Raw genomic sequence first — 19,085 nt, forward strand, 5'->3', positions numbered from 1 at the left:
AGTCTCCCTCCTCCTCCCTGAGCGGTCCCCGCTCCTGGCCCTGGTCACCCCCACCCCGCCCCACCAGGTTGTCTGCCGCCCCCCTCGGGAAGCCTGCGGAATGGGCTGAACCCCCAGACCCTCTCAGAGGGCAGAGGGCAGCTCCGTGGGCCAGGCAGTGGGGAGAGGTTCCTACTTCTCTTTTCGACTGAGCCAGAGCCGCTTGATTTTTCTGTGCCTCAGTTTCCTCCTGGGAGAACTGGAGGGGGTGGCCAGCTTTCTTCGCTCCGGCAGGCATGGCTGTCTGAGGTGATTTTCAGTTTCCTACTGACGGAGTCAAGGAGAACTCCCGAAGTGTCAGGGACTGTGTAAACAGTCACTGTAATATTTGGGGGTGGGGAGAAGCTCCCAGAACTGCCAGGTGCCCTTCCCAAGCCTGGGAGGTGGGGCTTTATAATTACAGCACATTGTCTGGTGTAATAAACCTTCCCCGTTCAGGACGCTGAAGGAGTGCCTGACGGGACTCCAGTGCGAAGATGCTCTAAGTTCTTGTGTCAGCTGCCCTGCCAGGACTGGGTGTGGCGCTCTGCCTCCTCTTGTGGCCAAAGACAGGGAGTTACTCGGGTCAGTAATTGAGCTGGTTCAGGGAAGAGAGAGTTATTTATGGCGGATCCTCTCACGCTGTGGCAGTTGAAATCATTTTGGCTGTGCGTCAGGAGACAGGGGTTCCATTCCTGGATCTGCTGCTAACTGGCCGGGGAGTCCAGGGGGAAATGACGGCTTCTCAGGTGGAAGGAGGAGGTTGGACTAAATGATCTCCGAGGTTCCCTACAACACGGGCAGGGAGATTGGTGGTCTCCTCTGCCGGAGCATCTCCGGGGTCCGAGAGCTCGGCACGCTGAGAGTGGGGCTCTGCCCAGTCAGCCCACAGCTCTAAGGAGGAGGGCTCTGCCTTCTGAGGACCAGTCTGCCTTCCCACAGCTGTCCTGCTGTCCCCGGTCTTGTTTGTCCTCTGAAAGCACGTGAACCTACTCTGCCATAGCACGGCCACGCAGAGTCCCAAGCGGGCAAGCCCCGATGGACGTGGTGGGCAGGAGGCCCTGGGGGGTCTCCCTTCTCTCCCCGCTGGGACGCCGGCCATCTTGTTCATGGGTAGCCAGTGGACCCTCTGCACAGATTAAAAACAGAGGAAAGCAGCTGCTTTGTGAGCCTGAAATGAGTGGCTCCCCTTCCTCCTTCCCGCGCCCAGCACATACTTTTCCTTTCCTTTCCCTCCGAGCATTTCCCCTCAGAGCCCAGAACCAGCTTGCCACGGTCACAACCCCGCACCCTGGCTCCCGGCCTCTGGCTCCTGTTGGTGTCTCGTCCTTAGCCGTCAGTTCTTGGGTCTGTTTGTTTTCTCTTCTAGATGAATCTTAACTCTCTGACTGGGTTTCATTATTCTTTGTTTCCTTTTCCAAACTGACCCTTCTCCAGAAGAATTTTCCCAGCTTCCTATTCCAGAATTGAATTTCTGTTTCCCTGAACCTCGTTTGTAACGGGGGACCAAGCCTGGGCACTGATGGAGCACGGGTACCTTCTTCTCAGCCTCCTAGAGCCCTGAAGCCCACCTGCTGTCAGGCAGCTCCTCGTGCTGGGCTGTCGTGTCGTGTTCCACTCTTGATTTCCTTTCACGGTGAGATTTAGACAGTGGCTGTGGTTTCTGGCCCCTTGTCTCCCATCCTTCTTTGATTTTAAGAAGCGTAGACATCACCCGTCAGAGTCCTCTCTTGTCTTATAGTCTTCCTCCCAGCTCTTTTTCAGGATGGGGAGCAGGGGAGCCAGACTAGAAGTGGGGAGGGGCTTGCTAGTGTTCCCTCCTCTACTCCCTGGAGACTGCAGCAGCTGGAGCCCCCTCTTGGCCCCGCTTCCCAGCGAGCCACCCTGCCTTTCTCTCTCTAGCAATCCCTGCCAACCCAGTCCACCGCCAGCCTTCCTGTCATCCGTAAGGCCAGCCTCTGCCATCAAGAACCTTTCATTTGCTGTCCCTGTGTGACTGGTGCACTCATCTGACGCTGGGACAAGTGTATGGAGGGAGGGCAGTTACAAACTCCAGGGTGGCGAAGCAATGACAGGGGAGCGTACCTCCTCCCTCCATGGAATAACCCAGTAGTTTGATACCGGGGATGTGCAATTTGGGTTCCACATGTAGAAAAAGATACAACCACAGTTGGAGTAACTTCAGAGAGAAGCCACCAGAATCGTTAACGGATAGAAAAATGGGTCCCTTGGACAAAAAAATGAGAGCTGTTCACTCATTCATTTAAACAAATATTTGCTCAGCACATACCTCGAGCAGGGCGTTGCGCTGGGTCACTTGGAATGAGGACTCCGTTACGGTTTCTCTCTAGGAGGGGTGTTCAGGTGCATGTGTGAAAATCATCACAAAATGAAACAACCATTAAGTGTTTTTCATTTTTTCCCCCATTTTTAAAAAAAATTGAAGCATAGTTGATTTCCAAGGTTGTGTTTGTTTCAGGTGTACAGCAAAGTGATTCAGGTGTTTGTATGTATATTTTTTCATATACTTTTTCATTATAGGTTATTACAAGGTAATGAATATAGTTCCCTGTGCTGTATAGTAGGTCCTTGTTGTTTATCTATTATATACGTAGTGTGTATCTGTTAATCCCAAACTTCTGATTTATTCTTCCATGACTTTTCCCCTTTGGGTAACCATAAGTTTGTTTTCTATGTATCATTTATTTAGATTCCACATATGAGTGACACCATATGGTATTTGTCTCTCTGTCTGACTTACTTCACTTAGTATGATTATCTCTAGGTCCATCCATATTGCTGCAGATGGCATTATTTCATTCTTTTTTACAGCTGAATAGCATTCCATTGTGTGTGTGTCTGTGTGTGTGTGTGTGTACACCCGCATCTTCTTTATCCATTCCTCTGTCGATGGACACTTAGGCTGCTTCCATGTCTTGGCTACTGTATATAGTGCTGCTGTGAACACTGGGGTGCAGGTGTCTTTTTGAACTAGAGTTTTCTCCACAGCCATTAAGTTTTGTATATGTGGAACTTACACACTGCTGTGACACTTCTGGAACGGGGACATGGCTCTTTCAACTAATATTTCATGGAAGTGGTGACATTTCAGGAGCTCTTGGGGAGTTGGTGAGACTTCAATGGACACAGAAAGAGAAGGCTATTCCAGGCGGAGAGAGCATAGCCCCGAAGACCCAGAGTCAAGGGAGAGTTCGTGTTTGGGAATGTTGAGCCTCTGGATTTGGTGAAGCAGTGAGTGTGAAGGAGAATGTGGGGTGGGGCTGTATTAGGCAAGACTTTGGATCACAGCCCTAAAGAGGGACATTTATTCAGTAGGTAAGAGAAAGCAGGTGAAGGTTTTAGAAAAGGGTAGTGTCCTAGAGGCCAGGGTAATAGTAAGACTGGTTAACAAGGCTGTTCTGTGGTGTGGATGTGGGTGCTGGGGTGGAGGTCGAAGATTCCTTTAGCTGCTGGGTCCTGGAGCTCTCCTGGGGACAGATCAGGGCTCTAGTGGGACGTTCAAAGGGCCTGGGGCAGTCCCTGTGTACCAAAGCCTTCATTTAATCATTCCAACATTTTGATAACTGACTTGTGTGGACTGGCTAAAAGCAGCCCTGGGGAACAGACTATCGATCGGAAGTTAAAGACTCCATTCTGGCAGGTTTTAACAAGCTCTACCCATGTGTCCAGATTGGATTAGCTATGAACTGCCTGAGGGCAGAGGTCTGGACTAAAACGGTTTCTAGGTTCTTTGCTCTGTAATTGACCAACTTGCTGGGACCAACTTGGTGCTGGAGCCGAGGCAGCATATCTGGCCCAGGGCCTGGGCTGCGGGGCAGGTGCTCTAGCCCCTTTCTGGATCTTGCAGGCTTGGGTCTGGAATGTCCCCATGCAAGTGCCCAGCCTGCCTGCTGAACTCCAGTGTTTTCTCAAGCTCCGGGATGAGGTGGCCTTCGACGCCTGAAACCTGTAACATGTCTCTCTCTGGTTGGCCCTTGTGAGTGGGTGGAGGAGGCACACCTGCAGATGTCAGGTGGCCCCGCGGCTCCCAGGGTCACCACAGCCATTCTGACCTGGAAAGGATGCAAACCCTCCGGTAACAGGTAGCCCAGGGCAGAACAGTAATCTGAGACTCCGGCGGGAGAGAGAGGGAGAAACAGATGAGGCGGATGTGTGGGCAGAGGGGATGGGGTGGCTTAGAGCTGAAACCCAGGGCGGAGGCCGGGGAGGGAGGCACAGCTGCTCCGTGTGCTCCCGGTGGCTGGGTCCCCAGCACATGCGCCCTGGCCACGCTGCCCCGCTTTCCCACCGAATCTCTGGCTCCTTTTCCTGTGTCCTCCTTGCCTCTCTTTATGCTGCTGTTCTGGTCGCCTGGCTAATGCTGCGTGTAACTTCGAATCAGTGTTCAATGCACGGCACACACGAGGCACTTGAATACCTTCTGGTTTCAGATGGTAAGCTCTGAATTTCCAAGCACCTGATATTTTCCACTGGCAGATGCGTTGTTTATCAGTGACGGGTCCAAGAATAGAACCTAGGAATTCTTGTTCCATGTTCCATGATACATATAAACAACAGTAGCCTTTAAGCACAAAGGCAAAGGGTAAGAATTAAGCCATCTGTGTTTTTTAACGAAAAGTATGTTGCCCCCAGACCAGCGTTGTCTGCAACTGGGCCAAAGTGTATGAGGACAGGACCCCTCACCCAGCCCTGGCCTCTCCCTCCCTGGTCTGTGCGCCTCCCTGACGCGGCTGGCAGAGCCACAGCCATCCCGCCGCCACCCCGGAACCCCGGGACCCCGGAACCCCGGGGCTATGGTCTGGGCCCAGGCCCCAGGCTCCTGCTGGGCCCGGGAGCTGTTCAGACACCCGCACGGTCCTAACTGCTCTGTGGCACGAGATCTTTGGAGCAGCCCCTTCCGTGCTGGTTTTCGGAGCAGTTGGCCGTGCCCTGTGGTAGTTTTCCAGGCCTTGGAGCCGGTCTCGCCCTCTGGTGCTGGGCTTTATGGAGCGGAGCGGCCACCGCCAGGGCCGAGCTTGCTCTGGGAGGGGGCCTGGAGGCCACTCCAAGCTGCGCTCACTGTCTGCTTGGCCGCTGAGCTTCCACCGGTCCCCAGACCTGCCCTTTCCATTTCCTAGAGCACGTTTCCTCCTGTCCGAGGATGAGGAGGTCTCAGCGAGGCCGGCCACACGGTCCCAGCTTTCAGACAGTCCTCCTCTGACCTTGTGATCCACAGTGAACGGGTTTCTGTGTTTTCCAGAATAGAAGGCGCTCCTGGAAGGCATGAGGCTAATTTGGAAAGGGTTATAAAGGGTGCCGGGCTGAGTAAGTTATGCATTGTGAGCAAAGCATGATGGACAGATCTTTAAATTTTTACAGACCAGGTTCCAACAAGTGCTGCTTTCACGGTAGACGTATCCGCGAGCTAAGCAGAAATGAATGTTCTTTTTATCTCTGCTATTTTAATATGTAACTTTTTTTTATACTAAATTGTTTTTTTGCTGGGGGAGGTAATTAGGTTTCTATTTACTTATTTTTAATGGAAATACTGGGGATAGAACCCAGGACCTTGTGCATGCTAGACACGCACTCTACCACAGAGCTATACCCTCCCCTGCTATTTTTTATGCTAAATTTTAAAATTTCTTAACTATGGACCAGCTTTTTTTTATTTTAGAAAATAAGCATGCAAATTGTCCTCGTGGGCTTGTTTTTTTTTTAACTTTTCATGGAAGTATGTTACAGGCACAGGAAGGTGCAGGTGCAGATGTCTAGCCTGGTGAATCCCCGCGGACTGAGCAGACGCTTGCACCCAGCAGCCCAGTGAAGGAACACATTACCGGCACTTTCAGTCACTACCATCCACATAGACTAATTTAGTCTATTTTTATACTTTGTGGAGATGGAATCACACAGTATGTGATTTATTTTAAAAGCAGTATTTCTTTGTGATTATAAAAATAACACATGTTCATTATACCAGGTAATGGCGGTGTCTCTGGGCCACACCCACCCCTGTAAAACTCCCTTTCTGTGCTTTAGACACCCCAGCACAGCTGACTCAGTAACTTAAGGAGTGGCCCAGGAAGACCAGGGCCCCAAGGGCCATAAGACGCAGTCCTGCGACAGTCTCCAAGGGAGGACTAGGGACCACTGCCTATTCTGTGTACGAGAGCGCTCCAGAAATGTTTCTTCTGGCCTTTATTTTTTCCCCCACTTTTAGAGAGATAACTGGCATATTATTTGAAAGTGTACAACAGAATGATCTGATACACGTATGTATTACAGAATGATCACCACAGTAAGTCTAGTTAACTAGTTAAGTCTAGTTAACTAAGCTAGGTGTAATTGCATCTTTTCTCCTTGTGATGAGAACTTTCTTCTGCCCTGACGTTAGAACTGGTTGTGCTTCTCCTGAGCAGTCTGTCCGTTTTAATTTTTATCGGCCACGTGAATTGGTATAACCATTCTGTTTTCTCCCTTTGTGTTGGTTCCTAGAAAGCTTTAGAATTCAGTTTTTGATTCATTGGGGGAAAAGTGTAAAAGATTTTATGATCTGCATTTTGGTTTCAATTTTTTGCCTGTATCTTTTTCATTTTTACCCACGACTACTTCTAATTTATGTCATTTTATGTTCTGCGGTGCTTGCAAGCCACTTTGATTTTTTTCTGGATCAGGTCAAGGCACAAAGAAATCAGTAAAAGTTCTGTGGTGTGTTCACAAGTATGAAGAAGAAATTAACAGTCACCCGTAACCTCACTGCTCTGACCTAGAGATTACCGAAAAGAAAAAAAGTGTGTTAGCTGTGATAACCAGGTGGATCCTGGAATACGTTAAAACAAGAATTCTAAAGAGCTGAAAAATAATTTTCCTGATTTCTTTAGTTTATTGAAGTGTTGAAACATTGAATGACATTCCAAAATAAATTCTCACCTCCTTATGTGTGAAAAGAATATCGAAACCTTGGAATTTACTGACAGACGCTGGGGTCTGAGGGACTGTCATTGAAAACAAGGACATAACTATAAGGGAAATGTAATGACGCGTGGGACTCCCGACAGTACTGATTAACCGAGAGGGCTGGCCAGGGAGGCCAGGAACCTCAGGTTTGTCCTTTGGGCTCCTCACCCTCCCAGGCCAGCGCAGGGACCATGAGCATGAAGAGCTGTGGCTTCTGGGAGCATAAAGTCACGAACATCAGAGGTCTGGCCCCTTCACTGACAGGTGAGAAAGCAGGGAAGCCCAGGGCACAGGTGCTGCCTGCCTCCCGCCCACTTCTCTTCTTCCAGGCTGCATTCCTGTGGTGCCTGGCAGGGGCTGTGCCTGTACCCCGCTCCTTGGCTGGTGGAATTGTGCTTCATGGCACAGGACCTGAGAAGAGGGCCCACGGATGGGAAAAGGAGAAAGAAGGGCGGGGGTGGGAGCGGAGAAATGACAGTCCAGACAGACCAAGGATTTTCGCAGATAGATCTCAGAGATCCTGTGAGCTCAGTTCCAGACCACTGCCATAAAGTGAACATTGCAATAAAGTGAGGCACACTGATGTTACATAACAGTTACGTTTACACTACACTGCAGTCTAGTAAATGTGCAGTAGTCTTGTGTCTAAAACAACGTACATACCTTAATTAAAAATACTTTATTGGTAGAAAATGCTCAGTCATCTGAGTCTTCGGTGAATCATAGTATTTTTGTAATAGTAGCGTCAAAGACCACTGACCGCAGATCACCATAACAAACAGAATAATAATGAAAAGGTTTGAAATATTGCCAGAATTACCAAAATGTGGCAGAGACCCCAGGCGATCAAATGCTGTTGGAAAAATGGTGCCTGTGGACCTGCTCCACGCAGGGTTGCCACAAATCTTCAGTTTGTAAAAAAAATGCAGTATCTGTGCAGAAAAGTGAGGTCTGCGTGTATAAATGCCCAGGAAACTGAGTGATGTGCAGTTTTCAGTCTTGACTTCTTTTTGCCAATCTTGAATGGCTGCAGAGGTGATTCATTTTAAAACTTAAGTAAAATGTTTAGTGAGTATTTACTTTTTTTGTGGGGGACTGAGTGAGATGAAAAGCATCGATGGTTCCTGGAAAAAATTATGGAAATTGGAGGCAGGGTGGGGTTCAAATCCAAGTCTTGTGACTCCCCAGTTCCAGGACCTTATGTAAGGTGTGTGTTCCTTTTCAAGGCTCAGATGCTTCGTCGGGGGGCTGGGGTTCTGTGACCTCCCCGTGGAGCTCTTCTTCTGATTAGGTAAGATTTAGTGAGCCTCGCACATGTTAGGTGCCTGATTAGATTGAACATAAGCCTAGCACATGTTAGGAGCTCAGAGAATGTCGGCCTCTGTCTCTTCCCCTGCAGAGTTTATGATCTGGTAGGAATGAGAGACTCCTCCTAGTGTGTGGACACATTCCTCAGCTGGCCCTTTTGCCTTCAGCTTCTCGGCCCGTGACACAGCTGTGCCCAGGCCCTCAGCCATCCGTGTCCACACCTGCCACCGAACGCACATTCTTCAGCCACTCTTTTTTCCATGATGTTCAGCACTGCTTCCGTCTTTCCACGTGTACCCCGGCAGAGATCCGCGTTGATGGGGGGGGTAAGTTGGAAGTTAAGGGTTTTGCTGAGAGCAAGAGCTGTTCGGGGGACGTACCTGGCACCAAAGCTCAGCGGCTGGGGAGCGGCACCCACCCCGGGTACACTTGGGAGGGCTTCCGGGACCGGCCGGCAGGAGCACTGGGCCGTACCTCTGTTTAAATCCCAGCTTTGAAGCTGACTTACAGCGGGTGCTCAGGCAAGCCTTTCTTCCTTTGAGAGCTTCAGTTCCGTAATCTCTAGACTGGGATGTTCCTTTCAGGGGCAGGTTTGGAACCTCTCCTGGGTCAGTCTTTGGCCTTCTTTCTGGTCTTTCAGGACTCCGTTGCCTGATGAGAGGTGGCAGTTCGCCAGGGCCTCTGGCTCCTTGGCCTCCAAGGTCACCCTTGACAACATGGTCCCCATGCAAGCAGTTGCTTCAGAGATTAAAGGCCTCCCTGCTGAGATCTTCTTACAAATCCTCTGATCCCCTCCTTTCCACCCTTCCTGCCAAGCAGGGTTCAAATGGACGTGTGTGGGCAAGTGGACACGCACGCCCTCCCCTCGCCCACCGGCTGGTCCCCAGACCGCTCACCGCCACCTCTGCGTCGGAGGTGGGCAGCGGGAGTGAGGACGCTGAGGGTTCCTCATGAACCCAGGACAGAGTCTTAAGATATATTCTCATTTCTCTCTTTCTCTCTCTTTCTTTTTAACATAGATACTGGGGATTGAACCCAGGGCCCTGTGCACGCTAGGCACGCGCTCTACCGCCGAGCTGTGTCCTTCCCCCGTTCTCTGTGTTTAATACTCCAGAATTTGTTTTACCTAATCTCTTATCTGAAGCGGTCGGTTGCCCCAGACTGAGAGGGGAGTGCACCAGAGCTCACATCTTCATGCTGTGGCCCCTGGAGATTGCCCTGATTTATGGAGAGCTTAGCTATGTAAATAAGAAGTTTGTCCCATTTTATGCAGCATTTCTTAGCATTTTGCTGTATTTCTCAAAAGGAAGTCCTTTGGCCTGAATTTTTAAGACCTCTTCCAGCTCTGTTGGGGTTTTCGTTGCTGTTGGAGTTTGAGCGTGTCTGATAAAGGTGGCTGTTTCCACCTGGGGAGTCTGGCACAGACTGAGTCAAAGTGTGGGCAGCGCTGATCCTGAAGGCAGAGGCTCCCACGGGATGGAGGAGACGAGTCTGGAAAGGTGGTTGTGACCTGGTGGCACAGTCCTGAGCTCCAGGCCACTGGGTTTCGACTCGAGAGTGACGTAGATTTCTGAAAGCAGGGACTGGATATGATGGCGGCGGTGTTTCTTATTCTTACCCACTGCTTCTTGCTTTAGTTCTTCAGACAGTTAGGGAACACATTTCATGTCCTAGGAGCATGACTATTGGGAGATGAAGCTCCCAGAAGTTTGCAGGACATCTTGGTGACCGAGGCCACCCAGATGGCCACTGTGGTGATGTGGGGTGTGGGCGATGACCTGTGGCTCAGGACGGTGATGGGAAGGCTGCGACTTGTCAAAGAAACACGTGACAGTTTGTCGGTACTGTTGACGCAGAAGGTGGTAGGAGATATGAAAGTTCTGGGTTGCACACATGGTTCTCTGCCTACACTCTGCTGTGATCTTTTTTTCTTTTTTCTTTTTTGGTGGGGGAGGTAATCAGGTTTGTTCTTTACTTTAATGGAGGTACTGGGGGTTGAACCCAGGACTTTGTGCATGCTCAGCATGCACTCTACCACTGACCTACACCCTCCTCCCGTGATCATTTTAACTTAAGGCTGCCTTGCACACACAGCATCTCAAACAGTGGTCTCAGGAGAAGTAAGTGCCTCCACTTTCTTCTTACACTCTGCTCTCTGGGGCCTGGACGCTGTGCTAGTCTTGCAGAAGAACACGCACAAAGGGACGGGGAACAGACGCTCGTTTACCAAATGTGCCAGGCAGCGCTGTAGATGTTAGGGACGTGGGAGGGAACCAGGCATTTAAAGGCTGTGCTGTCCTGGAGCTGATGTTTCTGGAGGAAAAGACAGATAATAAACACACAGACAAAGAGAGAAGAATTTCAGGTGGCGACGAGTTCTTGGAAGAGAATGAAACAGGTGAGGACAGAGTTTCTGGATGGAGGTGGGAGAAGAGAAGCCCGGAGAGTGGGGGGCTCCCGGGGGCAAGTGTCACAAGCACCCCAGGAATTCGGAAGACGGGAGCCGGCAGAGGGGGAAAGCGCAGACCCGGTCAGTGCTCACCTTCATCGTCCTGCCACCTGCCCTTGCCCTGGGACAGCGTCCTCTGTCCCTGCTCCCCGGCGGGCATGGAGGCAGTCCCCGACTCTGGGTTCCTGCTGGGGGAACGTGGGCGAGGGGCGCTGGCAGGGGCGCTTTCTGGGCCTGGGGTTTCTCCTCTTCGCCAACATGGATTCCAAACCAGGGTCGGGAGGGGAGGACATCCTATCAACAGCCCCCCACCCCCACCCCCACCCCCGCAGGAATGAACCTCTGCTCCCCTCCCCCGCTCCACCTTTTGTCCTCGGCTAGCATGCTTATCAGGGGCTGTCTTGCCTCGGAGTTATTTCTGTCCGTCTGTCTTCCCCCATGAGACTGAATTTCTCGGGTGCCAGACCTGGGCCCCTTCCCTTGGTCTCCCTGGCAGATGCACTTAACCCTTTGTGGCTTGTACACATTTGTAAAAGCCGATGAAGAAACTGAGGACCCTCTCCCCAGAAATGTGGCTGCCCCCTCATAGTTTGTGTGCTATTTGTGGGAGTACACAGGCCCCCGACACCTCTCCAGGGATCCCTGGTCGGGAACTCTGCCTGAGTGCTTTGCCCGATGCCTGGATGTGGTAGGTTGTCAGCGTTTGGTTGACTTGTGGACAGTTAACTGGGTTCCGCCTGATTAAATCCTTTTCTTTAGATGCAGGGACAGAAGTCAGTGGGGAGAAAGAGAGCCAAGAAGCAGTCCCATTGCTGGGAGATGCAGAGAGCGTGTGTAAGGTCTGGGGGTCCGCATCCCGAGAGTGTGGCCTCTGGCCCTGGAGCACCAGAGTTGGGGTCCCCCTCCCTCGGGCGGGTCCTCTCTCGGACTCCGCAGGGCTGCTCCGCAGGCTTCCTTCTGCGTGCCGTGCCCACCGCTGCCCGCCCTTTCAGTCCATCTTCCCCCGAAGCCTCCCTCTGTTTCTTCACCCTTTTTGGAGCTGCTGTCGAGCTTCAGTTATCTGAAGCTCCCAGCTGACGTTTCCTTCTGTTCCCACTCCGTCTGGGTTGGCTTTGGGCCCTCCAGTGAGGTTGTTGGAGAAGCCGGGGATGGCTCCGAAGAGCCTGCTCACGAAGAGCCTGCTCACGGCACTGGCTTCCCCCTCCCCACGAGCACCGGCGCTCGGAGGAGCAGGTGGTTAACTGAGAATTCGGCCGACACGGCCTTGGTCGTGCCCACGCTTCCCCTGTGTGGACACCGCCACCGTTTCTGCCTCGACCTCTGAGGTGGCCGTGGTGTCCTGCCCACCATCTGCCAGTGTCTTTGCGCCTCCTTTTCTCCCTTCCTTCCTGGCATCTGACTGAGAGCAGGTCTCTGAAGTCAGACTGCCTAAGTTTGGATCCCGGCTCCTATGCTTAGTAAACTGTGCCTCCGTGAGCAGATTACTGAACCTCGGTGCACCCCAGGTCCTCATCTGTAAAATGGGAATGTTAGCAGTAGTGTCACTCCCCTCGTCGGGTTTGGTTGTGACGCTTAAGTGAAATAACACATAGACAGCAGCAAGAACCGCTCCTGACACATAATGTCGAATAAACGTTAGCTGTGATTATTTATTACCACTTTGTCAGCTTTGAAAGCTCCTTTGTCTCTCTTTTGATTAATTTTGGGATGTTTTCTTTTACACATCACAAAGAACCTCAGGACAGGGATTTTTAAATTCTGAGATGGAAAATGCCTGCACCTCTGTTTCCAGGTCGGTGACAGGCATCTCCAGTAGAAGAGGAAATTCTTTCCCTGAGCCCCGGCACAGTCTCCCAGTCTTTCTCAACGCAGCTCGCCAGGCTGTCACTACAGATTGATTGGAGTTGCCTCTTAAAGGGTAGTGTTTGCCCAGCCTTCTGATTTTACCAGTAAAGAATTTGAGGCCGAGAGTGTTTTAAGCAAGCCACCCGGGAGCGGGGCTGGGGCCGGAACTCCTGGTCCCTGGGCGTGCTCTCACCGTGCCTTTGTGTTTGCTGAGAAGCTTCCTTTTAATGTGTGAGTTTTGTGAAGTGTTTTCTCCTGGTGTGCACCAAGTACGTAGAGGACTGGTGCTCAGATCTGTTTATCTTTTCTTGCCAATGAACTAGCTGAAGTTGTTGCCGCTTAGCTGGGAGTGGACCATGTGCCCAGCTCAGCTGCTGCTGGGGGCGATCTGTGGGTTTTCCGAAATCCTCCAGCGATACGCTGCACTGGTGCTGGTATCTGAAGGTCACCTGTAAGGAAGCCCTTGTGGATGTTGAATCCTCATATTGCAAAGGGCAGTCAAGATGTGACATTCCTCATCCGGCAGGTCCCTTCGCACCCCCTGACCCCGCACCCTCCCACCCTCAGAACAGACCCCATTCTGCTAAAGCAAGTGGAATTATGATTTCCTCTCACCTCCTTGAGTTGAGGAGGGCTGGGGAATGGGAATAGATGAAGCTGATTTTAAATCAGAAGAATCCTGGATCACGTGAATCATGAAACCCTTTGACAGAAAAATACAAACAAAATTTGAAAACATGTCATCTTCTCCTTTATCCTCATCTCTGCGGAAAGGTACAAGCTGTCGAGGGCGGGTATTTTCATAACCCCGGCCCTTGGGTTATGGAAGGCCATCACTGGCAATTCTTTGTGAGGGGGTAAGAGACGAAATGGACGACAAACTGAAGAAAAGTTGCAGGTAGGTAGCAACAAGTGGGTTCGGAACATGTTTGGGGAAGAGCTCAGAGAGGAGGTGAAAAAATAATAATATTCAAGCTTGATTTAGCAGGGCAAATAAGAATTCAACTTTGCTCCGATGCACGAAAATTGGAAAAATATTTGCGTAGGAACAGTCTACAATGGTGAAGCTTTACTTGTTTTCCTCAAGAAAAGCCACCCGACTGTTGGGGGGGGGGGGGAACGTTTACAGAAGCAAGAGCTATTCAGTTGCAACCTGATGTTTACCGCTTTGAGGAAAAGAAATGCGCATAAATGGCCTAAGGTGCTTGTTGATACAAAAATTGGGGGGGTCAGTTTCTGGGAAATGAAAATGTTCTGTAATATTTTTAGGAAAACAATCATGAAATATTTTTAGCACCCGTAAAGTAGTTTTCTGTTAGTTAAGCAAGATAAACATATATTATACATAACTTGGTTTGCTCGAAATGATTATGCTTGGTATATTTAGATGTTAGAAGGCCTGAGAGGCAGGAAAAAACCCCAAAGTTGTTTCTTCTAAAACCAAGGGGGGAAAAAAATCCTCCAGAAAGAGTGGTTTTTCTATACTTCTCTGCTCCTTTAGATCTCTGAGAAGGTTTGGAAAGCTCCAGGATGGTGAACCCTTTCCCCAGCTGGCAGGGCCTCCAGGAACCAGTCATGTGAGGGAGGGAGTGGACGGTCAGACAGAAAAATGGTCCCTGTTCCACCCAGGACACCCCCCCCCCCCACTGGAGCTTGGAGCAGCCTGGGCGGCAGGCGCACTTTAGGGTCAGAGGTCGCTCCTTCTCCCAGAGGAGGGTCGGTCCTTTCCTCCTGCTTGGGAAGGTGTCCTCTGCTGTGGCCGGCGGGGGTGGGGCCGCAGGGGCTGGATCCTGGAGTTCACGGGGAAGACAGCCTGTACGGCCTGCTGCTCCTGTATTAGAGGAGAGAGGAAGGCAAGAGGTGCCTGGCACAGACAAACCCATGCAGCCCACCGATGAGGTGGGAGGCCCGCTGAAGGGTTCTGATGCTCAGGACAGGTGGGAGATGGGGGTGGTTCAGGAGCCCAGCGGGCCACGGTATGTGGTCCAGACTGTCGCCGGGCCATGCAACCTCTGCTCGGGGCCTTTGGTTTCATGGCTGTGCTTTGATGGTGCCACTGTCCTGTCCTGCCCAGAGCCCTCCCCTCGACCAGCTGATGCTGCCTGGACTGCCAGAGCTGGGGTGGGGGAGCGAGACGTGGAGCCTGGTCACCCCAGAAGGGGATACATCTGGGGGCGGGGGGTTTGGGCCGCCTTGAACTAGCCAGTGAGGGAGATACGGGGAGGGGTCAGCCTGCTACGGGGTCTTGACAAGCAAAAGGGAAGCAGCTGTCAGGTGCAGATGAGAGGTTCCGAAGGGGAGACCTGGCACGTCCGGCAGAGGAGCAGGAGGTCACTGGTGGCTTGCATGATCTGTTGTGCGATGGACTGAGACCTGTCTTAGCGGAAGGAGAGGGGAAGCCGTGTCACAGAACCAGGCCTAGAGGAGAACTCGGATGGCCTTTCCTTTTAAGCACTTCCTCAGGGGTGAGAACCCTGGGCTGGAGTCGGGGACCTGAGTTCTGGTCTTGGTTCTGGTTAAGAACTGGCTCTGAGGCTGAGCAAGTCAGTCCTGCGCTCTGGGCCTGACTTTCCTCCTCTGCAAGTGGAGGCATCTCGGCTCCTTGGGGCGTGGGCTTCCCTCTGGCTCTGACATTATTCCCAAAGAGAGCGGTATTTGCACCAGCGCTGGGGTTCTGTCTTTCATTCTCCGCTTCCCCCTCACCTGGGACTGGGAGGATGGGTTCCACAGGCAGGGGCAGGGAGGGAGGGTGAGGTCGGATGAGCCCTGGGCCGTGGTCCTTGGGGAGATGGGCTCGGAGGGGCTGAGTGGCCTTGGGGTCCCTTCTGCAGGCCCGGTGACCATGCTCCTCTTTCTGGAGCCCTCCGACTCGCCACTGCAAAGTCCCCACCTTGGAGCCTCACCCCCAGCCCCTCCCTGCCTGCGGGCAGCCCTCACATAAATACCTCAGTGTGCTCAGCCCAGGGGAGGAGAGACTTCTGCCCGGGGTTGGCCACGGGGTTGGCCGCCTATTTTGGCAGCTCTGGCCACTGGCTTCCTGACCAGACCATCAGAAGCGGAGGGATCTGGAGGTAGGGGTCAGTGAGTCACGGGCTTGGGCTCTGCCTCCAGAGCTGCCCCTCCAGGGGGAGGCTGCCCCTCTGAAAGCATGCCCTCCCAGGGCCCCTGACTTGGGGAGCATCCCCGTGGCTTCTGTGCGAGGGGAGTGATGTTGCTGACCCCACGGGGCTGTGGTGGCAGACTGAGAACCTGGCACATCTGAAGTTCTCAGGAGAAGTTTGTGTCCCCTTCCGCGCTGTGCCTGGAGCACAGGACAGGGTGTCCCCACGGGACGCAGACGCAAAGCAGGACGCAGGCTCCACACACACGAGCTCCTGCTTCCGTCCCCGTCCCAGCCCCAGGCTGACCCTCACGGGTGCTGCCTCCTTTACCCCCGTTGCCCCGAGGCACACAGGCGCCCAGTCATTACCTCACCGCAGGGCCCGTCTGCCAGAGTGCGTGGTGGAACTGCCTGGGTGGAGAGCTGGAGGCTAATTTTAGACCTGGAGACTCCCTGCCAACAGCTGTGGCTGGCCCGGCAGCTGGGCTGGGCCGCCTGCGGGGAGCCCCGGCCCCGGCCCTGCAGGTCTGCTCTCAGGACGCATTCCTGCCTCTGTCCCAGCTGCAGGGAGGACCTGGGACAGGGGTCCCTCTGCACAGGGGTGGGGCCTCGAAGCCGCCACTTCCTCCAAGCCTTCCCTTCTCCTCCTGCTTCAGGATGTTTCAGTCTTGCATCTCTCTAGGTGGCCCTATATGTCAGAAACTACCGGTATGGCACCTGGATAGTGGGCCAGCGGACCTTTGAACGGGGCGGCAGGGAGGAGAGAGAATCCCCACACTGTCCTGGGTCCAAATCCAGCTCCCACTCGCCACCAAGCTAATAGTCGAATATAGTGCTTCTCCAACCTTTTTCCTGTTGGCACACATAGAAAACAACAAGAGAAGATATTTGCATCACTTATGGGGGTAAAGAGTTAAGTGTATTTGTGGTTGGATGCAGCCAGCCCTAGGGTTCTGCTGCCCCAGGAACTCAAGGGGTCGGTACTTGGCACCTGTGTTACCGTGTGAAGCCCACTCGTGGGCCAGGGCATGCTGGTTGTCAGCTGTGATATGGCTCTCCAGCCGAGTCCTTGCCCTAGGGAAACCTCCTGGGTTAACCGTAGATGTGCTGGAAGGGGACCCATCGAGCGTGTCCCTCCTTTTACAATTGAGGAAACTGAGGACCGGAGAAACTGGCCCAAGGGTTAACAGTTCTAGTCCTGCTAGGACAGTCACTCCTTCATTTATCCAACCGTTGCTACCTGTAAAGTTCACTATTCCGAAGATACAGAGATGAAAAAGTAGTTGCCAGGGCTCGTCTGTTTTTGATAAAAAGAAAATCAAGGAAACAAAGTTCAGGAAGCAGTTATTTGGGGAGAGGGATGGAGGGTGACTGGACGGAGGCACAAGGGGCTTCAGAGGAGCTGGTTGTGCCTGCTCCTTGGGCTGACGGATGGGGCACAGGTGTTAGTCTTTAAACCATTTGCATATATTCCTGTGTATGTACGATCTGATTCTTTTAAAAAGTAACTGAAAAATACAGGGAGTTTACAAACTAGAGGAAAATGGCCTGGGCTGGTAGGTAAGGAGGCGAGAGACAAGTAGATGAGTTATCCGTGACAGGGGAGACGTGCTAAGGCCGAGCCGCCATAATCACAGCCTCCTGTGTCCTTCGCAGCACGCTCGTTTTGTCTGCACAATGCCTCTGTCGGGGGAAGAAGCCTTTATATAGTTTCCACTTTACAGGTGAGAAAACCGAAGTTCAAGGGGTTGCTTGCCTCGTTCGGGGTTTCACCTCTGCAGTCAGTCTGAGTGTGGACATCCTTGTCATTCCACGAGCTGATTTCACAGGCAGCTGGCCCGTGGGGTGGGGGGTGGGAGGTGAAGGGCAGGAAAGGCACTTCGTCTCGCTAAACTTATGCGAACTTCTGCTTCCCAGTCTGGAGAGTGGAACTCTTTTTACTTGCTGCTCCTTTTCATGCAGCGGATTTGAGTGTGAAAGCTGACACTTGTTGAGAACTAACACTGCGTCGGTTGGCGCCTCCCCTGATCTTCCCCCCACCCCACCGAGAGCGCGCGACCCCTGTTTCACCGGCAGTCTGTCTCCTTGCTCTCAGCTTTCCTCGTTAACCAGCCGCTCGTCTCCCCGCCTGCTCCAGGAGGCTGGCTTCAACTTTGTCCTGGCATCCACTCCAGAGCCGAGATGCTACAGATAGGAGGTCCCAATCCTTGGCCCACCCCGAGCGCGAGCCATGCCATCCTGTTGACCCCGGGCCAGGTCTGGTGGTTATCTCTGGGGACCATCCCCCTCAGCTGAGAAGGTGGAGGCTTTGAAATCCTTAGTCTGTCCCAGTGGTTTTCCATCTAGCTGCACGTTTGAATCACCTGGGGAGCTTGAAGAGCTGTCCATCCCAAGACCTGGCTTCAAGTCAATCAACTAGATTTGTGGGGCGGGGAAACCGCCTGCTTCCCAGGTGATTCCAACAGGTAGCCAAGGCAGGCCACCTTAGGTCTGTCCTTTCTCTCCAGACAGGATGAGCTAAGAAACAAAGGGTGGTGAAGAGGAAAGGGAGTCCACAGCTGAGCAGGGACCAGACTGCCCCGGGCCCCAGGCCAGTCCAGGATTAGGCCAGGGAAGACCGGAAATGGGACAAGGAACAGGAAAGGAGAGAAAATGAAAAAAAAAAAAAAAAAAAAAAGCAGCTTGGTGTTGGGGGATGCTAAATTATTGCCCCTGTAATGGCCCCATAGCTGTGCAGTGGTACCTGTTCTATGAGTTCGGGTCCAGCCAGTGAAGAGTTGCTCATGCTGTGTGTGGGGGAAATGCAGGGGACACAAGGCAGTGTGAACTCCATGCAGTTGGCATTCCAAGGGCTATGTCTGTGTTCTTGCACAGGTGGATGTGCACAACAGAAATAGTGCCTCCCCTTGACACGTTCTCCCCAGCACCCAGAAACCCTCTCACCTTGGGTAAAGCTTATTACACTGGTTTAGAGTCTGTCACGTGAGGGCAGGGACCATGTGTTTTGTGTCTTAGTCACCATTGTGCTGTTGCCCACAGCCTAGCACTATGCCTCCTTCAAAGAAAGCCTTCAACTGGTTCCATATTTAATTGAGTTCGACTGTTTGAAACTAGAGGAAGGTGAGTGCTCCGGGCACCTGGAGCGTGATCATGTGCTCAGGTGCCTGGGAGAAGTAAGAGAGGTGAAATCTAGCTGGGGGAGGAAGGCTTTGTGGTGGAGGCGGGGTTTGAACTGGGACTGAAATGATGCAGAGAACTTAGACGAGTGGAGGGGAGGGAGGATGAAGACAGAGGCCCCGGCCAGGCTCTCCATCACGCCCTGATGGGAGAGGAGCCGCTGCTTTCCCTGGGAGGGGCAAGGAGAGAAAAGAGGTCCTTGCAGTCCCAGGGCAGCTAAAGTTGAGA

The 19,085-nt window shown here is 52.4% G+C and overlaps 1 protein-coding gene across 2 annotated transcripts in view; it reads left to right on the plus strand.

The window, feature by feature from the left end:
- The window catches only part of B4GALNT3 (beta-1,4-N-acetyl-galactosaminyltransferase 3), a 79,119-nt gene that overhangs the window by 774 nt on the left and 59,260 nt on the right, over positions 1 to 19,085 (plus strand). The window lies entirely within an intron of this gene.

The sequence above is a fragment of the Camelus ferus genome, chromosome 34 (assembly GCF_009834535.1).
Source record: "Camelus ferus isolate YT-003-E chromosome 34, BCGSAC_Cfer_1.0, whole genome shotgun sequence".
NCBI lineage: Eukaryota > Metazoa > Chordata > Mammalia > Artiodactyla > Camelidae > Camelus > Camelus ferus.